Below are 20,138 nucleotides of genomic sequence, written 5' to 3' on the forward strand. Positions count from 1 at the left end.
TTGCCCTTCACAAAATCTTATTACCAGACCTCAATCTGCCCTCATCATCACGGTCCTGATAAAATCAGTTGGCTCTATTTATTAGTTACTGTACTAGTATTTCACTCAGAGTTTCAACACTGGAGCATTCCAACCAATCGCTACATTTAAAAATTATATTGTATGTGGAATGATAACACCAGAACATTTTCCAATTGAACCTTTAAAAGGTTTCACCCACATTTTATTTAGCTTTGTAATCTATATTTAATGCTCACACTGTAATGCATATTTAATATTCCTAAGATATGGCATATTTAACCAATGTGACATGACAAGTCATGTGTTGCCACAGATGCCAAAATACCGGGGATGACATGTCATCTCATGCATACATCAAGGAAAGACTAACATCAGCCATCAACCCAAATATAATGATGTGCAACTGTTGTCACATCTAAGCAATCTTTTCTATTTTCTTACTTCACATGTTTTTGTCTGCAATCTTGTTGATGAAAAAATAAAATCAATTTGTGTTTTAGTACCTTCATATGTAGGAAAGTCCTACATTAAGATGTAACCTCTCTGACCCTTGGCAATTGTGGAGGGTTGGTATTGATGTCAATTGGTGAACACAGGGCTATTGTTTTCACACTCATAAGTCTGTTTAAATGTCATTAAATACTATGTTATTTAAATGTTATTTAAATATGAGAAAAGGAACAAACAAACTTGAAGACTCAATTGATTTGGATGGGGGAAACAAAACACTGGTTTCCAAGGTTAAAATATTAGCTAGTTGATTGAAGTCCTTCTCTAAGGGCTCATTCCTGAGCCTGGCAGCGGCTGGGGATGGTGTGGCCATGGCGCCTTCAAGGTTTCACAGCCACTACAGGATAAAAAAGCAGCATTTTTAAAATAAAAAGAAAATTAAAAGGGGGGAGCTCCACAGAGAAAAACAGCCCCACCCCCGAGAACGCCATGGAAACACCTCGGGAGGCCAAGCCGGCGTCCAAGGGCCACAGTCCTGGGAGGCCAGCGTAAGTGGCATTATGCCAGCATCAGCGTCAGTTTGCACAGTGCAAGTGGTACAGATGCCGACATAAGGGGCCGGTTGCCTCCTAAGCCCATTCGGCCCTCTGGCTCAGGAATGGGCTGAAAGTCAAGACATGAGGGAGAAATATGCCCCTTTGGTTCTCTAGGACTACTCTCAAATCCTTGAAGGATCAGAGAATGTGTATACCTTCACTTCTAGACCCACATCAACCACAATGTTTTACTACAAGGATTATAGCTAATGTGGACTGCACAGGTCTTGGTCTCTCTTTGGAGACAGCCATCACCCTCCCTAGAAACAGCTGTTTCAATCTGTTGAAAGGAGGACCCACACCAGAGGGAAATTGCTAACCCTACCATCTCTTTAAAAAAAAGAAGAAAAAGGGATAAGCCTCCATAACACACAGTGTGTCCAAAGCATATATGCTGAGGCACAGAAAGACATCCTATGCTGTAATGCTCAGATACAACAGTCCCATGGTGCAATCCTAAATATAGTTCCACCCTTCCAAATCTGTTGAAGTCAATGGGCATAGAAGGACGCAACTCTCTTTAGGATTATACTTCCAATCTCTTAACTATGGTTTATATGCCATGGATTATATGCTCCCTCCCTTAAGGAGATATCATGTGCTCCTTTTCTCACATGCGAATTCAGCCAGTGTTATCTATAGGTTAGGGTTACACCTGACCGCTTAACCCTGGACTGGTTAAAAATGAACCTACCTTAATGTGAATTATGGTTAACACTTGTGCCAGTGTAAATTATTAACCATAATTAAGTCACTGCTGCAGAGAAGGACAGGAGTACACAAACTAGATCTTGGTCCTTTACCTATGAGGAAGGGATTGGAAACCTTACTTCTTCACTATTCCCTCCAATGACAGACATTCAGATTCTCGCTGGAAGTATGTTGTAGTGGTAAACTTACCACTCAAACTAAGAGGTAAAGGCCCTTTGTGAGGCGGAACTTCCGGTTCTAAACTGCACGTGGTATGCACGCATGCATGTTTGCTTGCCGACCCTCAGGTGGTCGGTGGGCAGAGGGGGCAATTGCCAGGGGTTTGCCCGCCACCAGCGGGCACCTGGCAACCCTATTCATGAATTGAAAAATATAGCAAGTGCAGAAGGCAACTTAGAGAATTCTGAAGGAACAAACCCAAGTCTGCTGCTGCTAACACTGGAACAAGATTTAGCCCTCATCTACCAATCACACAGATGTTTAATCGAGATAGAAAACTAGAAAGTGCATGCCACATAGAAACCACATTAATGAGTACAGTGCTCTAGCATTTGACTAGCAAAGTGCTTGTGTAATGCTAACTGGGCATGGCCTTTTTGTCCTCCCAGCAAATGTAAAGATAAACAGATGGCTCCACTGTAATTCAATTCCCCAATGAGTATTAAGCAACCATCCTAGCATGTGATGCAAGAGTCTAAAATTAGGACATATGCACTTATTGTTTGATTGGACGTGCAATTGTTAAGTAAGATACGTTCTTGTTTGTTCCTATGGTAGACAATTTCAGCCGTTAGAAGACTGGCTTTAAAAAAGTGAAGGAGGGAGGGAGAGATGACAGACCTGAGTAAGTTCTCAACCCTGAGCAAAACGCATAGTGAGATCCACTTTCTTTCCCATATGGTGGTTACAACAGTTATGTGATAGCCCAGTCATCTAATGGTTCCATAATTGGGATTACTTGCAACATGGGCACCAAGCAATCAGTGACCAAGAGTTGATTCAATGGGGTCATTTCTGTCAAAACAAATGTATTCCAAAACTTATTAAAGAATGAATGGCAGGGACTACACTACAAGGCAACTTGAACACATAAACCTTTCTACAAAAGTCAACACAAGCTTCCCATATTTTTTTTTTAAAAAGGTATTTAGATCAGGCCAAGAAAAGAGATTACCTGCGATAAGCTCAGGCAGGACTTCAAGTAGGCTTCTAAATTTACATCAGTAGTGAATTCATGCCCTGAGCTGGATAGCCCAGGATAGCCCGATTTTGTCAGATCTCAGAAGCTAAGCAAGGTCGGCCCTGGCTAGTATTTGGATAGGAGTCCTCCAGGGAATACAGGGTCCTGACATGGAGACAGGCAATGGCAAACCACCTCTGAATGTCTTTTGCCTTGCAAACCCTATGGGATCGCCATAAGTCAGCTGGGACTTGACGGCACTTTCCACCACCACCACCAGTGAATTCATAAAGGTACTGAATATGCATACTGTTAATATTATTAATCTACACTTGCAGAAGAAGGAAAATACCACCATAAATTAAATTAAGGCTGCAATCCTATGCACACTTACCAGACAGTGTCCTGTTGAACCTAAGGAGACTTACACATGACTATGCATGCACAGGATGGGGCTGTCAATTAAGATACAGAAAACATAAAGCAACATATATAGGTACAGTGAACCTAGTTTCATTATTTCGCAAGTATTTTCCTTTAAGATTAAATTAGGGCCTAACGAAGAAATCATATGCAAAGCATTTCATTTGTTTTTAAGCTTCATTTTGTTCCAGTTAACTGTAGGGTTTAAAAAAAAGAATCTGTTGCCAAATTTTAAATCTAATATAAACAAGCAATTACTACTCCCCTGCCCTATCTCCGTCTCTGAGATTCTTAACATTCTCAGGGGCATGGGCAACCTGATTTCCCCATATCCATTCTTTTAATTGGCACTTAGTTCCTTTCAACATTCTGTGCCTCCTGGAGCATATTCAGAGCTCATCGGGCATTTGGCAGGGAGGGGGTCCTTTTGATTATAAGGTTATCTTTTTCTGCTTATTTGAGGTCTCCCTCTAAGATATAGAAGCCCCATCTTAGTCTGTGAGTTGTCTGGTTTTGCTGGTGTTGAGATTGACACAGGAGCTAGACACTTAGAGTGATATTTAAAAAGACTATTTCATTTTATAGAATAGAACAAGAATCCAAGTGTAAATGTTTGGACATAGGGATTCAGTGGCCTCGTCAACAATATTCGCTTTGACCACAAGGACTAGTTGGAGGCATGTCATTTCCCTCTCCCCCACTATTTCCTCTTTCCCTTTCCTGAAAGCACCAAAGCTTCTCCCCTTTTCGTGCTCCCTTTTCTCCTTCTAGGGTGTCAACCTCCACATGGGGTCTGGAGATCTCCTGGAATCACAATGGATCTCGCAGGTACAAAGATCAGTTCCCCCTTAAGGTTTCCAGTCCCAGGTTGAGAAATTCTTGGAGATTTGGGGGTGCAGCCTTGGGAGGGGGAGGTTTGGGAGGGAAGCGACCTCAGCATGGTATAATGTCATAGCCTCCACTCTCCAAAGAAGCCATTTTCTCTAGGGGAACTGATCTGTCATCTGGAATTCAATTACATTCAACTGTATCTGTCATCTGGAATTCAAGCTGATCGGGAATTTCCCCAAGCCCCATGGAAGTGCTCTATGCAGTTCCATGGGACGACACCATTTTTGCTGGCGTAACTCTAGGCCGGCAAAAGGGAGCATTCCCGGGGTGAAAGGGCTTAGTGAGCTGACTAGTGTCAGCCCCACCCCCAGGAATGCCCCCTTTGGCAGCAGCATGAGCCCCTCTGCTAGAGGAACACTGCCGCTGAGGCTGCGCTGGTGCCCATGCACGGTGCAAATGGCACTAACGCTGGCGCAGGGGTCACACCAGCTCGTACGGCCAATCGCCTCCCCTTTAGGATTGCACTGTAATAGATCATGCTTTTAAAGCCTTTAGCCTATGCTTACAAGTAACTAGAAGAACAAGCTTCATGATGCACATGAAAGAAAGGCATACCAGAGCATTTCCTGTGGCTGATCACATTGCATTCTGATCTATTTATCGAGAAGCATTCTAATCTATTTATCAAGACACTTCCATTATCCCTTGAAAACTGATTAGACCTGATGCTTCTGTAAATATTGGCTAATATAATCCACTCAATTCATCATGTTCTGCTACCTTCATAGTTAGGGAGCTATAGTACAAAGACTGTTACTATCCTAGAGTTGCTCTGAAAAATGCCTGAAACAAAATATAATTTGAGACTAGATTTTCCTCCATATCTTCAGAACTGTCTTCTGACACACTCTTTGTAAACAAATACTAATTGTCTAAACATGATTGCACCGAAACAATAAATTTCTTATAATAAAATTCCACAACATGTAGCCGGGTGTTGGTGTTGGAAATTGCTGTCAAGCTGCAGCTGACCCTGTAGAGTTACAGTGATCCTGTAGAGTTTTCAAGGCAAGAGACGAACAGAGGGGATTTGCCATTGCCTGCCTCAGCATAGCAACCCTGAACCTCCTTGGTGTAAGGTATTATCCAGGGCTGACCCTGCTTAGCTTCTGAGATCTGACAAGATTGGACTATCCCAGGCCATCCAGCCCAGGTTGTGGTGTGGGTGTGCAAGAATAATGAAAACTGATAGGCTTGAGCACATATAGGATGATCACTCTTTATTCAAACTGGGAAAGTTAAAAACAGAAAGTCACGTTTTCCTGTTAAGATTAGCATACTTGAGAAGAATATCATTCTGACCTATAGATTGGAGACATCTTGTGTAATTAAAAGGGATTCTTTAGCCACATATTTACTTTGTATTCTTCCTTACAGTATCTTATGGGTTGGATTTAAGAATTTAGCATGAAACACATGGGCTCCTCAATTCTATCTATCACTTTTAAGAAAGCCATTTCCATTTAATTCAGCGCTGTCCCTAAGACTTCAAAAGTCAAACTAAAGTTGTAATAGAAAACTAACAAGCTGAATTGAAACTGGAGTGGAAAACAAACAAACAAAATCATATCAGCATTTGAGGGGGGATCTCTGCATATTAGTAAAGTACTGTATTTTCCATGTATAAGACGATCTTTTTTCTAAAAGTATTTAGAAAAAAACTGGCCTTCCCATGGTCCCCGCTCTTTTCCCTGCCAGTCAGCTGATGGGCGGGGAAGAGAGTGGGCAGGGAAGAGCCCAGTCACCCTGGCCGGTCAGTGGCCGGCCTTCTGTGGTCCCCACTCTCTTCCCCACCCGTATTTTGTACACGCCCCCATATATAAGACGACCCCTGATTTCTTAATATTGGGTTTTTAAAAAGGGGGCGTCTTATACACGGGGGCGTCTTCTACATGGAAAAATATGGTACATTTAGTAAAAAATGTATTTGACAGAAAAGCAACCTGGAAGTAGTGATGTCAAACTTTTCTGCCTTCTGACATTTTATCTACACTTTACTGTACTTGTAGCTGTGCTTCAATACAATATTAGCAAAGCTGATTGGGGATAACATGTCTGCACAGCTGCGAGTGGGAGTGCATAACGGGGGAGAAAGGGGTTGTATTTTTGCTTTCTTATGTAAATACAGAAGTGCACTGGTTTATCATTCTGTACTTGTAAATGCAATTTTGTTTTGCATTGGAACAATGGATGCTTGCAGCAAGACATTAAATAAGATCCTCACAAAGTTCCCAGCCTTTGCGGTGATCTGTTTGATTCCTTTCAAAGTACAATTAAAAACAGATGGGAAAACAATGCAGAGGTTAGTTTTAGAAAACAGTTGAATCTCTTGGGGGGAAAGGCAGGTAGGTAAAAGAGCAATACACGTAATCTGAAACAATGCACAGATGTCCCCAGCTTTTCAGGCAGAGCTAGCAATGAGTCACATTGGTTTTTTTAAATGAGACAGGCTATATGCAGCCTAAATAATAAGAAAACTGATGATGTTTTAAAGGTTCTTGTCCAAAACATAGCTAGTGCCTTGGTTTTACCTTTTTTTTAAAACCAGTTGCTCTAAGCAACAGAGATGGTTTGTGAAGGTACCCTTCCCGGGGAGAGGGGGAGCCCACAGGAGGCTGTTGGCAGAAAGTATCCGATTTCACCAGTGGCAGGATACAAACCAATATCACATTACAGGATCAGGACATTTTGCACAACATCTGTAACTGCTCCAGCCATCAGTTCAGCACCCTAATTGTAAGGCCCTTTTCTAGCTATTTATTTTATTCAACTTATACCGCGTCCCTCCTCCCCCTCCCCCCAGCAAAAAACAGGCTCAGGGCAGCTATACAAAAGTTTTCTTTATTCTTCTTCTAGTTCAGAGTCCTAATATCAGATATTTGTTTCATTATGTTTCCGAGCAAAAGTAATGAAAGATATTATTGAAAGATCATTCGGTGAAAATGCCATGTTATTTTTTTTTCTTTTTAATAACGACAGCCTAGATAGAGGAAGAATCTAAAAACTGTCCTCAGAAGCCATCCCTCACGTTTTCACTGCATGTCATCTTATCTTGAGCACATCAAAGCAAGAGAACTTTGAAAGCTGATTGTTTTCTTCTGAGAGAAGGTGATTTAACCCTAGTAAGGTCGCAGCACATTAAAAACCCAGCAACAAGCACGTCAGAATTTAGGATTTGAAGAAAATAACAGTATAAACTAGCTACTTGGAAACAGGTCAAGAATTAAGTGCTGTTACAGGAAGCAATTCAGCTTTGTATCATGTTTAGATTAATCTAATTTATGCAGTTCTCCCAGAGGCGCTTTATCTGTTTTTGAAATTAATGGAAACAAACATGAGAAGGGCAGAAATAAGGCAGAAGGCTAACTCCCACGACCACCAGGAGCAAAGGAAAAAGAGAGAGTATTTCCTGTTTTGAGTGATTGGCTTTAAAGTTGACTCCTCTACCTGATGGCTGTCTACAGACTGAACAGCTGGCCCAGTCCTGCTGGAGGGGGGTTGCAGTATTGTGGGTCAAGGCGAAACAAGTAGTGGTGCAGTTGGCTTTGTTTTTCAAATAAAGAAAAGAGAAAATTAAGCATTTTACAAATGGTTAACTCGCTTTAAAAAAAAGCAAAGCTGACAAGGCACATTAAACTGTAAGAGTCATACCAGCTAATACAAAAGCTGTCAACAAAAGGTGATGCTAAGGCTCAAAGGGGTATGAGTGGGAAGAGTTGAACCTTCCATCTCCCAAGGCTTACCTCTCACTAACCTATTAAGAGTTTTTTGATAGCACCAATAAGCATAGGGACAGGAATGAGCCTGTGGATATTGTGTATTTGGATTTCCAAAAAGCTTTTGACAAAGTCCCCCACCAAAGACTGCTAAGCAAACTTCATAGTCATGGGATAAGAAGACAAGTCCTCTTATGGATTGAGAGCTGGCTGAAAAATAGGAAGCAGAGAGTAGGAATCAATGGTCAATTCTCCCAATGTCGGGATGTGAGCAGTGGGGTGCCTCAGGGATCTGTGTTGGGACCAGTGCTTTTCAACCTGTTCATCAATGACCTGGAGTTAGGGTTAAACAATGAAGTAGCCAAGTTTGCAGATGACACCAAATTATTTAGGGTGGTTAAAACAAAATCGGACTGTGAAGAGCTCCAAAAGGATCTCTACATACTGGAAGAATGGGCATTAAAATGGCAAATTAAATTCAATGTGAGTTAAGTGTAAAGTGATGCATATTGGGGCAACAAATCCCAACTTCACATATACACTGATGGGATCTGTGCTGGCAGCAACAGACCAAGAAAGGGATCTTGGGGTGGTAGTGGATAGCTCAATGAAGATGTCAACCCAGTGTGCGGCTGCTGTAAAAAAGGCAAATTCCATGCTGGCCATAATTAGACGAGGAATAGAGAATAAAACTGCTGATATCATACTGTCCTTGTACAAATCTATGGTGAGACCACACTTGGAATACTGTGTACAGTTCGGGTCACCACACCTAAAAAAGGCTATTACAGAGCTTGAGAAGGTGCAGAAAAGAGCAACCAAAATGATTAGGGGACTAGAGCCACTGTCCTATGGGGAGCGGTTAAGACGCTTAGGGCTGTTTAGCTTGGAAAGAAGGCGGCTAAGGGGAGACATGATAGAGGTCTATAAAATTATACATGGTTTGGAGAGAGTGGACAGGGAGAAATTTTTTCCCTCTCCCATAATACTAGAATGTGGGGTCATCTGCCGAAGCTGGAGGGTGAGAGATTCAAAACAGATAAAAGGAAGTATTTTTTCACACAACGCATAGCTAGATTGTGGAACTCCCTGCCCTGGGATGTGGTGATGGCTGCCAGCTTGGAGGGCTTTAAGAGGGGAGTGGACATATTCATGGAGGAGAGGGGTATTCATGGCTATTAGTTAGAATGGATACTAGTCATGCTGCATACCTATTCTCTCTAGCATCAGAGGAGCATGCCTATTATATTGGTGCGGTGGAACTCAGGCAGGATGGTGCTGCGGCACTTGTCTTGTTTGTGGCATCCTAGAGGCACCTGGTTGGCCACTGTGTGAACAGACTGCTGGACTTGATGGGCCTTGGTCTGATCCAGCAGGGCCTTTCTTATGTTCTTATGTTCCTTGTAGTCAGCAACTCAAAATCCCCTCCCCTCAATTGGGTTTCAATATCAGAAGCGAGGCCAGCTGGGAAAGGGGCTGCAGGGAAGCTCCCTGTAGGATGGTGAGGGGTCACCTCTTGTCACCCACACTATTAATTTGCTCTTAAAACTGGCCCTATACCCAGATTTATATATGAACGAGGAATGCCAGATGTTAGAGAAAATTGTAGTTTGAGGTTAAGATAATGATGTTAAGGAAAGGCTGGCCAGCACTTGCACCATGCTGGAGCAGAATCTTGGGAGGATGAATGTGAAAGAAGGCAATAAGCCTCCTGGAGCATAATGGAAAGTAAGATATGGTTTAAAGTTTCCTAGTCTAGTTTGAGAATGTTTACAATTGACTAATTAACACAACTCACACCTTACAAGGAAATCTTTAATTACAGTGTCCTTAAAACTTACTTTATGATTGCCTGTAGCTATAAATCAGCTGCACTATAATTTGAGAGTGCTTTTTGATACTATAGACAATAGATCAGTAATCTACAATATGGTGCTCGTGGGTACCTGGTGTCCACTTGCTTCTTCCCTGAAGCTAAGTGGCTTTCTTCCATCTCACTGCATCAGCAGTTTCCTCAGGAGAAGGGGAGCGGCTGTGGCTCAGTGGTAGAGCCTCTGCTTGGCATGCAGAAGGTCCCAGGTTCAATCCCTGGCATCTCCAGTTAAAGGGACTAGGCAAGGAGGTGATGTGAAAGACCTCTGCCTGAGACCCTGGAGAGCTGCTGCCAGTCTGAGTAGACAATACTGACCTTGATGGACCCAGGAGGGTCTGGTTCAGTAGAAGGCAGCTTCATGTGATCATGTGTTCTTGAACAAGCATCACCTTTGTGTTTGCAGGGAACCATATTTACAAATAGCCCCCCCCCCCATACAACAATGCTTGGCTTGAAACCTCACAACGTTTTGTAACTGCCCCTGATAGCATGCATTTTGTGGTGGCACCCACTACCCTTTCTCCAATTTTCAAAAGTGCCTGAAGGCTCAAGAAGGTTGAATATCCCTTTAAGAGATCACAGCCATATTGTTTTAAGCTATTTTCAGGGGGGGGGGGAATCAAGACAATTTAGCCGAGGTTTAAATTTTGTTAGGATACCCTGGACTTGATGTATCAGGCTGCATTTTAAGATGTATGTAATTAAAGATTTCATTCAAAGAATGAATACATCTGGGCAAATTTTAGATTCTATGGACTGAAAGACCTGGAGGCATCCTATGGCCAAATTCACAGAAGTCATTTGAAATTTGGTCCCATCACCTGAATTTTCAGAAGGCAATTCCCTAATTCATTTCCAGCTTGATGTTTCTAAGTATTTAACCTCCTAAATACAAAACAGCCTGGAATCTACAATGCGCACTGCCACAATTCCAGGTTGAGGCAAGACGTCTGTCTCACTAAGAGACTGTTGCTTGTTAAACTGCCACAAATACCCACAGAATTGAGATGTCACTCAAAAGCTCTACTGAACTAGTATAGCCTTGTTCTCTGTGCTAAATTGCAATTGATCTCATACTCCGCCATTGATCCTGCAATTGCATTTATTAGTGCCACAACCGTTTATGGAAGCTAGTAGGAGCCATGGGGAATTGCATTATTTGTTGTTCTCTTTGGGGTTCAACAGAACACCAATACAGAACCTAAACATATGATCCCAAGAAGCTGTGCAAAAATGTACTGAGAAGAACTATGCACAGAGTCAAGATCTGCTTTGTAATTTCCACTGTAGCTATGAAAGAGGAGCAATTTAGCTCAGACGTGGCAGCTACTGCTGTAAGAATTGCCAACACAGCATCTCCTCAATAGTTTTCTTGTAGAAGCATAAAGGTAAAGGTCCCCTGTGCAAGCACCATGTTATTCCTGACCCATGGGGTGACGTCACATCCTAATGTTTACTAGGCAGACTTTGTGTCCGGGGTAGTTTGCCAGTGCCTTCCCCAGTCATCTTCCCCTTTACCCCCAGCAAGCTGGGTACTCATTTTACCGGCCTCGGAAGGATGGAAGGCTGAGTCAACCTTGAGCCGGCTACCTGAAACCAACTTCTGTCAGGATCGAACTCAGGTCATGAGCAGGATTGCAGTACTGCAGCTAACCACTCTGCACCACGGGGCTCTTGTAGAAGCACAGAGTTGCTTCATTCCAGAGTACTGCAATTACCCATAATATCTATAACATATTAACCAGTTCCTGGGTTCCATCACTGTCATAGCTATCAAAATATTAAGTTAGGGAACAGGTCAACTGGTCTCCAGTTCCAAGGCACAAGGTTGAACTAAGATAAGCCCAGACCTGTCTTGACGAGGTGAAACCTGCCTTGCTATGTATCCGATACAGTGGACTCCTTCCTCAAACAGCTAGGTTTGTTATACACAGCTGCCTTTGTGCCAGTGCATTCAAGGTGTTTACAGTTCAAACTAATTCCAACAATGCAATATACACAACACAAAAGGGAGAAGACAGAACCGGGCTCCGGCCGAGGAGGGCAGGCTACAAATCGCAAAAATAAATAAATAAAGATAAAAATATTTACTTCCTTCTTTTACACCCTGTCGTTCTGAAACTGTGCATCTGGCCCAAGGTCACCCAAGAAACCCCAGAAACTCTGACTACATCGAATGGCTGCTGCTTGAGACAGCTACATTCCTTACCCAAGGGAGAAAAAGGCACCTTGTGTCAAGTGACACTTGGCTTTCACCTGGATGTAAATGCCTACTGAAATCAATAGAACCTTTTAGGTAAACCTGGATTTGGAAAATTTCTGCTGACAGAAAGGCTTCCATCAGTGGAGCATGACTTTCTTGACTCCGCCTCCTGCTACAGCCCAAAATGCCCCCTGAAATGGTGCTGCTGGGAAATGGAGTCTGAGACATGAAGTGGGAGGAGTGGGTCAGTAATAATACCCCTCTTCTGTCAGCAGTAGGGTTGCCAGTTCCCTCTACGCTACCGGCGGGAGGTTTTTTGGGCAGAGCCTGAGGAGGGCAGGGTTTGGGTAGGGAGGGGCTTCAATGCCATAGAGTCCAATGGCCAAAGCGGCCATTTTCTCCAGGTGAACTGATCTCTATTGGCTGGAGATCAGTTGTAATCAGTTGGAGATCTCCTGCCACCCCCTGGAGGTTGGCAACCCTAGTCAGCAGTAATGTTAGGCGGGATCCAAACCATGGTTATGACTGGGCCTTAAAGATGTAGAGACTGAAGAAGAACATCCTAAAGATTGACTTTCATCACCATCTTCACATTTTTAGGGCTCTAACACCAGGATCATTTAAACTGAACACGTAGCCAATAAAAAGGTCAATTCTGAAAGCAATGTCATAATTCCTATTCCTAATGACTTTGATGGTTAGACATAACAATGAGAAGGAGCCAGTGCAAATAATTAGCACTGGAGGAGGCTGACATGATCACAACAAAGGCTACGTTCATGCTTCACACTGCTCGTTGCCATGTTATTGCACTCCCTTTCAACCCCTCCCACAGAGAATACGATTGAAAGCTTCCTGGTTGTGGTAACCTTCAATCAAGCTTCAGTTTGCTATGATGTCTGAACAAGGGCATCTGGGCACACTGGAACTGGTTTCCTCTTCACAAACTGGGATCTAATTTGGGCAGGAAACTGGAATTTAAATTGAACTCTTCCGAAACCAGGAAGCTTTCAATCATGTTCTCTGTGCAGGCGGAGTGCCCAAACATGACAACACCCTGCATTCATGTACGAACACTCACGTTTGTTGCGATACTGAAATACATCCAAAGCTTTACCTGGCTTCGGAGGATCAGAAAAGCAGACTATGGGAAAGCGATCATGTGATTTCACAAACTTGACATTTTTACTAAGTAAAATATCTGTAAGTCTCCATCACCTTTATTGGTATATTTAAGATATGAAATGCTATCTTCACAATATAGATAAATACTATGCATATCCAGTAAAGATTTAAGGACATTATAAGTGCAATGGCTCCCAGTTACTGAACAGAAATATACTTAAAACCAACAGTGTAAACAATTAAAGGCTACAATACCTCATTACAAAACCTCTATCCAAGTCAGTCTTACATATGATTTGTAGTGTCTAGGGTAATAAAATTACATGGCTATTAATTTGTATTATGGTAACAACGCAGTAAAGACCAATATCTAATTTAAAATGTAACTCCTTTCATATTGATTGCAAAACCTGACAGCGGTAGCTTTCCAGAAGGAAAGCAAAAAACATGGCTTCAATTTACAGTACACCAGTATCTTGATCTAAAATCATTGTTACACAGAATGCTTGAAACAAACAGAACAAGGAGGGACCCTTGTGGAGATACTGCTTACATATGCAGAAATCTAGGCACTAATTTCTACTGACATAGGTTATATCTTCTGATATTTTGGGTAATCAAGGAGATATATTTCTCACAAATATGAGAATTGCACACAGACAAGGAAAGGGGTCAATAATCTGACAACGCAAACTGCATTATGGACGTTCAGGCAATAAAAGCATTTTTTAATTTGAGGTTTTAAAGAGTGGTCTGAAGTGTTCAAATCATTTGCATCTATAACCAAGTTTAGATTCTGATGTGGACAAAGATGCATACTGTAGAAGTCCTCCTGACCTCTTTGACTACTGAAGTCTCTTGGTGGTCAGAGCTGCCTGCAGTTTCACTCATTCCCAACACAGAAATAAAAGCCAGTCGAGTAGGTATAATTGAGGAGTTAGCTCACATTTCAGTCAGCCCCAAACGATGAAAATATGCATGACCCTTAATACAGAACTATATACCCTCTGGAAAACTCCAAAGTCGAAGCTTTCTTCCAGAAGTATTGTATGAACTGCTTGACTTTGTTGTGGAGGATTAAACCAGCAGAATGTGGGGATTTTTTTATTATTATTATTGTATTGTATTTCTTTTTAGAGGGATTTTTATAGCCTCATTATTCACCCTGAGCCTTCTCCCAGGACCAAGTCATCTACACAAGAAAGGAAAGAAAGAATTCGTTTCTGTAAAATTCCCATAAAGCTATTTCTTATGGGAAGAAATACAGCTATAACGTTTTATTTAAAAGTATTCCTAAAACATCTTTCACCATAGGTTCACAAGGTGGCATAAATAGAAGTAAACGCACATGAATGCAATTAAGATGATGTAAACAAGTTTAATACTAATAAAATAATACAATTAACATTAAAGGCAACAGTAAAATTAATAGGCTAAGAACTGAATTATCCATTATATACAAGGAATATATTCAAATGTCAATTAGAAAAAGTTGTCAGGAAAAGAGGGTTAGAAAGATTCTTAACTGGGGCGACGCACCTCTTGCCAAGGGTGATCTACGAGTCTTGGGGAGGCCATTCAGAACTTTGGGAGAAAAATGGGGAACATCTGAAATTTTAGGCAGCCCTTTCCGCCACTTGCAATAGTTTCTGATACTAAGTAGAGAAGTTTTGCGCTGTTCATTGCGTCCTGAGGATAAAATCTCAGCTCCTACATTTTTCTCCCAGGCCCTTAAGAAGAGGCACACAGTAAATAAGAATCAAACAGGAATATCCATTCCGTGCTTGGGGCAACAACACAACAAAAAATATTCCTCCATCCACGGGAGTATAAGCTTCTAGAAATGAAATACTTAAATATCAGTGAAGACAAGGAAGAAACAGGTTTTCCAACCGGCACCCACCAGATTTAAATATTGGCACGATTTTGAGCATATGTTTCTCTCTTGGCATATTAATGAAACATATCTATATAAAGTAGCCTTACCTAGAACAATGTTTTAATGCCCTTGTTTTTACTTTGGGCTTGAGAGAATTCAGTGGTGATACTGCCTACCTGGTGGGTGTTAGTGGATTAAACGTTAAGAACCAGTGGACTAGAAACAGGTTTGAAACCAGGTATGCATGAATCTTCATGTGTTTTAAAGAGATTTTTTTATGAAGTGTTTATATTGAATGGTTAAGTTTTACAACCCTCAACATTGCTGTGGAGACGTAAAACATTTTACTGAAACGAGTAATATAAGTAACTCCAAGCATAACACCCATCAACTCTGCAAAAAAAGGTCCCCTCCATTTTATATTTCAATCAAAAGAGACCCTCTGAATTAAATTTAAAATGAGAAAAAAACTCGCTATTTTGAGACCAAACTACTTTTTCCCCCCAAAGAGCAACTGTTGTCAAGTAACAGCATATTTTCAAGAGACACTTCATATTTATCACCATATGCCTGAGGTTGTCGTAATATAGGGGTGCCAACTTCAGGTTGGGAAATTCCTAGAGATTGGGGAGTGTGGGGCCTGGGGACAGCATGGTTTGGGGGAGAAGAGTGGCCTCAGCAGGGTATAATACCATAGAGCTGACCATCCAAAACAGCCAATTTCTCCAGGGGAACTGATCTCTGTAATCTGGAATCAGTTGTAATTCTAGGAGATCTCCAGGGCCCACCTGGAGGCTGGCAACCTATCGTATCACCTCAGAGATAGTAGTCTGGCAGAAGAGTCCTCTGAATCAGCGGTACAGCAATTCAAGTCTTGGGACTAGATTGTACCTTTGGACCTCTTAGACTGCAGACAAGGAAGATACTTTTCTTCTTAGAAGAGATATTATAAAACTTTGAGGTTAATACTTCCATAGATTTTTGAGAGCTTTCTATTTACAGCAAAAACAATGTAGACTGGATCTAGTATTGACTCATCTATGGCTGTGAAAGAAGAACATTATAGTGCTTTTTTCCACCAAATTTTGATCAGCTCCATCACATTTCAAGTCCCTTTCCCAATCTGCCTCCTGTAACTATTCTATGTACAATTTTAAAAGATATTGAAAAATGTGGTAGTGTTTTTTCATTGCCACATTTTTCAATAGCTTTTAAAATTGTACATGGGATAGTTGCGGGAGGCAGATTGGGAAAGGGACTTTGAAATGTGATGGAGCTGATTAAATTTTGGTGGAAATATAAGCAGTTTAATATAATATTTTATTTGAATTAGATTGCTCCATAAATTAAAAAGAGAAAGGGAAGATAGTGTAGTGCATTGGTTACAATGTCAGACTAGGATCTGGGAGACCCAGTTTCCAATACTCACTCTGCTTTATGAGGAACACTGAGCCAGTCACTCTCACCCTAACCTACCTCACAGGGTTGTTGTGCGACGAGAAAGAGAGAATACCTGCTCCTTCCAGAAGCTCCCTGTATAAAGGACAAGCTTTAAAAATGTACTAGACAGAATATTTTGGTGGAAGGAAGAGCCATTAAATATAATCTTATTTGTATTTTATTTCTGAAAACCTTAAGGGGAAAGGACATGATTAGAACATACAGTAGGTCAATGGAAGAACTGAAAATGCTCTATTTAATTGATGTTTAATGAAAGGATTTTCAGATTTTTCTAAAGCAAGAGTTCAGCTTTGAAACATCATTAGACTTGCCAGAGAATACGTGACATTCCTTGAATTATATCTATTTAGCCTGAAGAAACCCTTTGCTATGTGTAGAAAGACAGTTGATAAAGGTCTAGCTAAAGAAAAGCTGCCTGCCACTACAAAGAAACTCAGGAAAGATTGCACTTCTAGATTTCTATAGCGAAATACCTATTTTTATTTAAAATGTTTTTATCCTGACTTTCTCCCTGATTTGATTGCCACATGGATGTTGACAAGACACTGGGTGTTCTGAAAGCTGCCCTGGGAGGCCTCCTGAACTGCCTCCCACCATTCCCCCTGGTGTAGTGGTTAAGAGCGGTGGTTTGGAACGGTGGACTCTGATCTGGAGAACCAGGTTTGATTCCTCACTCCTCCACATGAGCGGTGGAGGCTAGTCTGGTGAACTGGATTGGTTTTCCCTCTCCTACACATGAAGCCAGATGGGTGACCTTGGGCTAGTCACACTCTCTCAGCCCCACCTACCACACAAGGGTGCCTGTTGTCTCTACCTTAAGTGGTGGGGAAAGTCAGCATATAAAAACCAACTCTTCTTCTTCTTGCTCACTGTTAACAGCTCTTTGAATCACCATGTTCAGTGCAAGGTGTTGGTTATTACTGATAAAGCTCTTCATGGCTGCTGACCCCACACACTTTCAGGGCCTTCTCCTCATATTGTCCCCTGGTACATTGATTCATAGGGTCGCCATGAGTCGGAAGCAACTTGACGGCACTTAATACACACAACTTTACCTGGTCCATCAAAGTTTGTTAAGAATTCTATCTTGCAAACAGGGGGCAGAACGCAAAAACATTCTTGCAATAACATCCACTTGATGGCAGAAGCATCAGGGAGACTCTCCCAGAAGCATCAGGGAGACTCTCGTATTATTAGTCTTCCAGAGGCTTCACAGAATGTAATTATTTGAACAACCATTCTTATAAAATACACTGATCTGTGTTCAAAGGCCATTTTTACTGATACTGTTATGCGGTGAGTCACGTAAGTCACAGAAAATTTTTAAAACCCTTCCAAACAGGAAGAATTTGCTTCGTTCCACCTATGCCATATGCTCCAGTTCTCCAGCCAAATGCACCACTGAAAAGCACTAGGAAGTGACCCTGTCCTAAATCGTTTTGGTTTTTTTTTAAAGGTCAACAATAAAGAAACCGTTTTTACTTTCCCTGATAACCATTCTACAATACTGGCACTGTGACCCAGAAGTCATGGCCTTAGGAAGGTATCCTGCTGGGGTGGGGGATGCCATGGGATGGAAAAAAATAGCTGCTTAGAGGAACTTATTTGACATGAGGGGGAAGGGCATATGGTGAAAGACAATCCTTCAGATATGTGGTCTCCAAGTTAGGAAGAGTTTTAAACGTAAGTAGCAGCACCTTAACTTACATTCTGCTATTTTGTGTGCTTTATGCGCTCTTTCCAAGTTTGTCTACTTTTTTTTTAACTTCAGATGCCAACTTCTTTAATAATAAATTTACTTTTACTTTGCAATTACAACCATGTGCTCTGGATCGTTAAAAAAAAATAAGATGCTATTATTCTGGCTAACAGGATTCTTTTTATGGGAAGATTTTAAAAATGCCTAGTGAACAACTGGATTAGTGGTGATGGGAAGGAAATTTTTGTCCTGAGGGGGAGGTTGCAGCAGTTTAACACAATCTCCGTCTACATCAACAATGATGATTAATGATATCCTGCTTGTCTAAGCACAGATATGAAATGCAGATGACCTCATTTAAAAGCCATGCAACACTACAGCCAAAATATGCAAGACAAGCCCTTCCCCATAACAGTGGCCAGCGAGCCAGAAGAGAGTACACCAAGGCAAATGTGCAATAGAGTTCTCAGATGTGGGGAGTTCCCCCTGCATTCAACTAATCCACAAAATCGGTGATGGCAGATTTTCAGCAACAGCCATATAAACTTACATATAGTCATAGAATACATGCTGTTTGTATTGTATTTCTTCAAGATAAGAACATAAGAAAGGCCCTGCTGGATCAGACCAAGGCCCATCAAGTCCAGCAGTCTGTTCACACAGTGGCCAACCAGGTGCCTCTAGGAAACCACAAACAAGACGACTGCAGCAGCACCATCCTGCCTGTGTTCCACCGCACCCAAAATAATAGGCATGCTCCTCTGATACTAGATGGACGCTTCTAAGCCCACCTTCCTCCCATTATACAGGAGAGGAGTTGGGGATGGGATGTTCAGAAAGCTGCATAGAAAGTCCCTGAACCCAAATGCGACAGCAATGCAGATGAGGGCAAAAACATTTCAGGGTGGGCTGCAAAGCCAGAGGCGGTCATTACCTAGATCAAGCAGTGGAACTTATTTTAGCATCCTGAAGCAAATTCCTCCCTAAAAATTTATTGTCTTTGTACAAGAGAGGAGGGGAAAACAGCTCTCTGGGGGGCCAATTATCCCTTCCGTTGCTTCTAACAGTTTCTAACCTAATTTTACACAAGGTCTTTAATTTCATGTACCCTTTGACATGAGGACTTTCCACCCTTTTACACCCAAAGTAGAATTTTTTTTACCTAACTGGGGAATCCAATCAGAAGCCCTCCTATCTTGTTTATAGTTTCCCCACTTCACTACCCCACTGGATGGCACAGAAGCATCAAGTTAGCTATTAGAGGGAGCAACTTGAGAATCCACGAGAACAGCACATGACAGTTGCATGAGACTGCTGAGCTCTGGGACCTTCCTGCCATCTAAGCTCAGGATCTCAGTTGCCAAGTGCCACATCACAAGAATACTACAGTGAATGGTGGCTGCAATGGTTTGAGGTTAGAGTAAGAGGAAACTCCATATCGAGACCCAAATCCAATCAGTACAGCACAAGCAGAGGGCTTTAAAAAAAAAAAACTTGTCCTCCTCACCCATGCAGTATGGAATCCAGGGATGTGTCTGTCAAGATTACAAGTCTGTTAGATAGTTTGACAGGTGCAGGATAGATCAGTGAGATCTAAGGATGATGTAATCAGCCTGGAAAGTACCTGGGGAGCTAGAGAAATCTGGCCTGATCCAGTTAGAGCCAGGTGGCTGATGCAATGCAGTAGCAATACCAGGATAATTGGATATCTACTGTGATTGGTGGCTGCGTCCACCAGGTGTATATAATGAAGTGAAACCGCAGTTCTATGCGGGATGTTATGAGCGGAGAGTGTGAAAGGAGTATCTGTATATATTTCTGCACTGTACAAATAAACTACACTTTTTCTATGTGGCCGTGGACTTTCTGATGGGTATCCTGGACAAGACTGCTAATCCGCTTGGCTTCCG

The 20,138-nt window shown here is 41.8% G+C and overlaps 1 protein-coding gene across 2 annotated transcripts in view; it reads right to left on the reverse strand.

Annotated features, from left to right (window-relative positions):
* Positions 1 to 20,138, reverse strand: part of CDK14 (cyclin dependent kinase 14) — a 242,454-nt gene that overhangs the window by 124,660 nt on the left and 97,656 nt on the right. The gene's annotated exons all lie outside the window — the stretch shown is intronic.

Source organism: Euleptes europaea, chromosome 11 (genome assembly GCF_029931775.1).
Source record: "Euleptes europaea isolate rEulEur1 chromosome 11, rEulEur1.hap1, whole genome shotgun sequence".
NCBI classification, from domain to species: Eukaryota; Metazoa; Chordata; class Lepidosauria; order Squamata; family Sphaerodactylidae; genus Euleptes; species Euleptes europaea.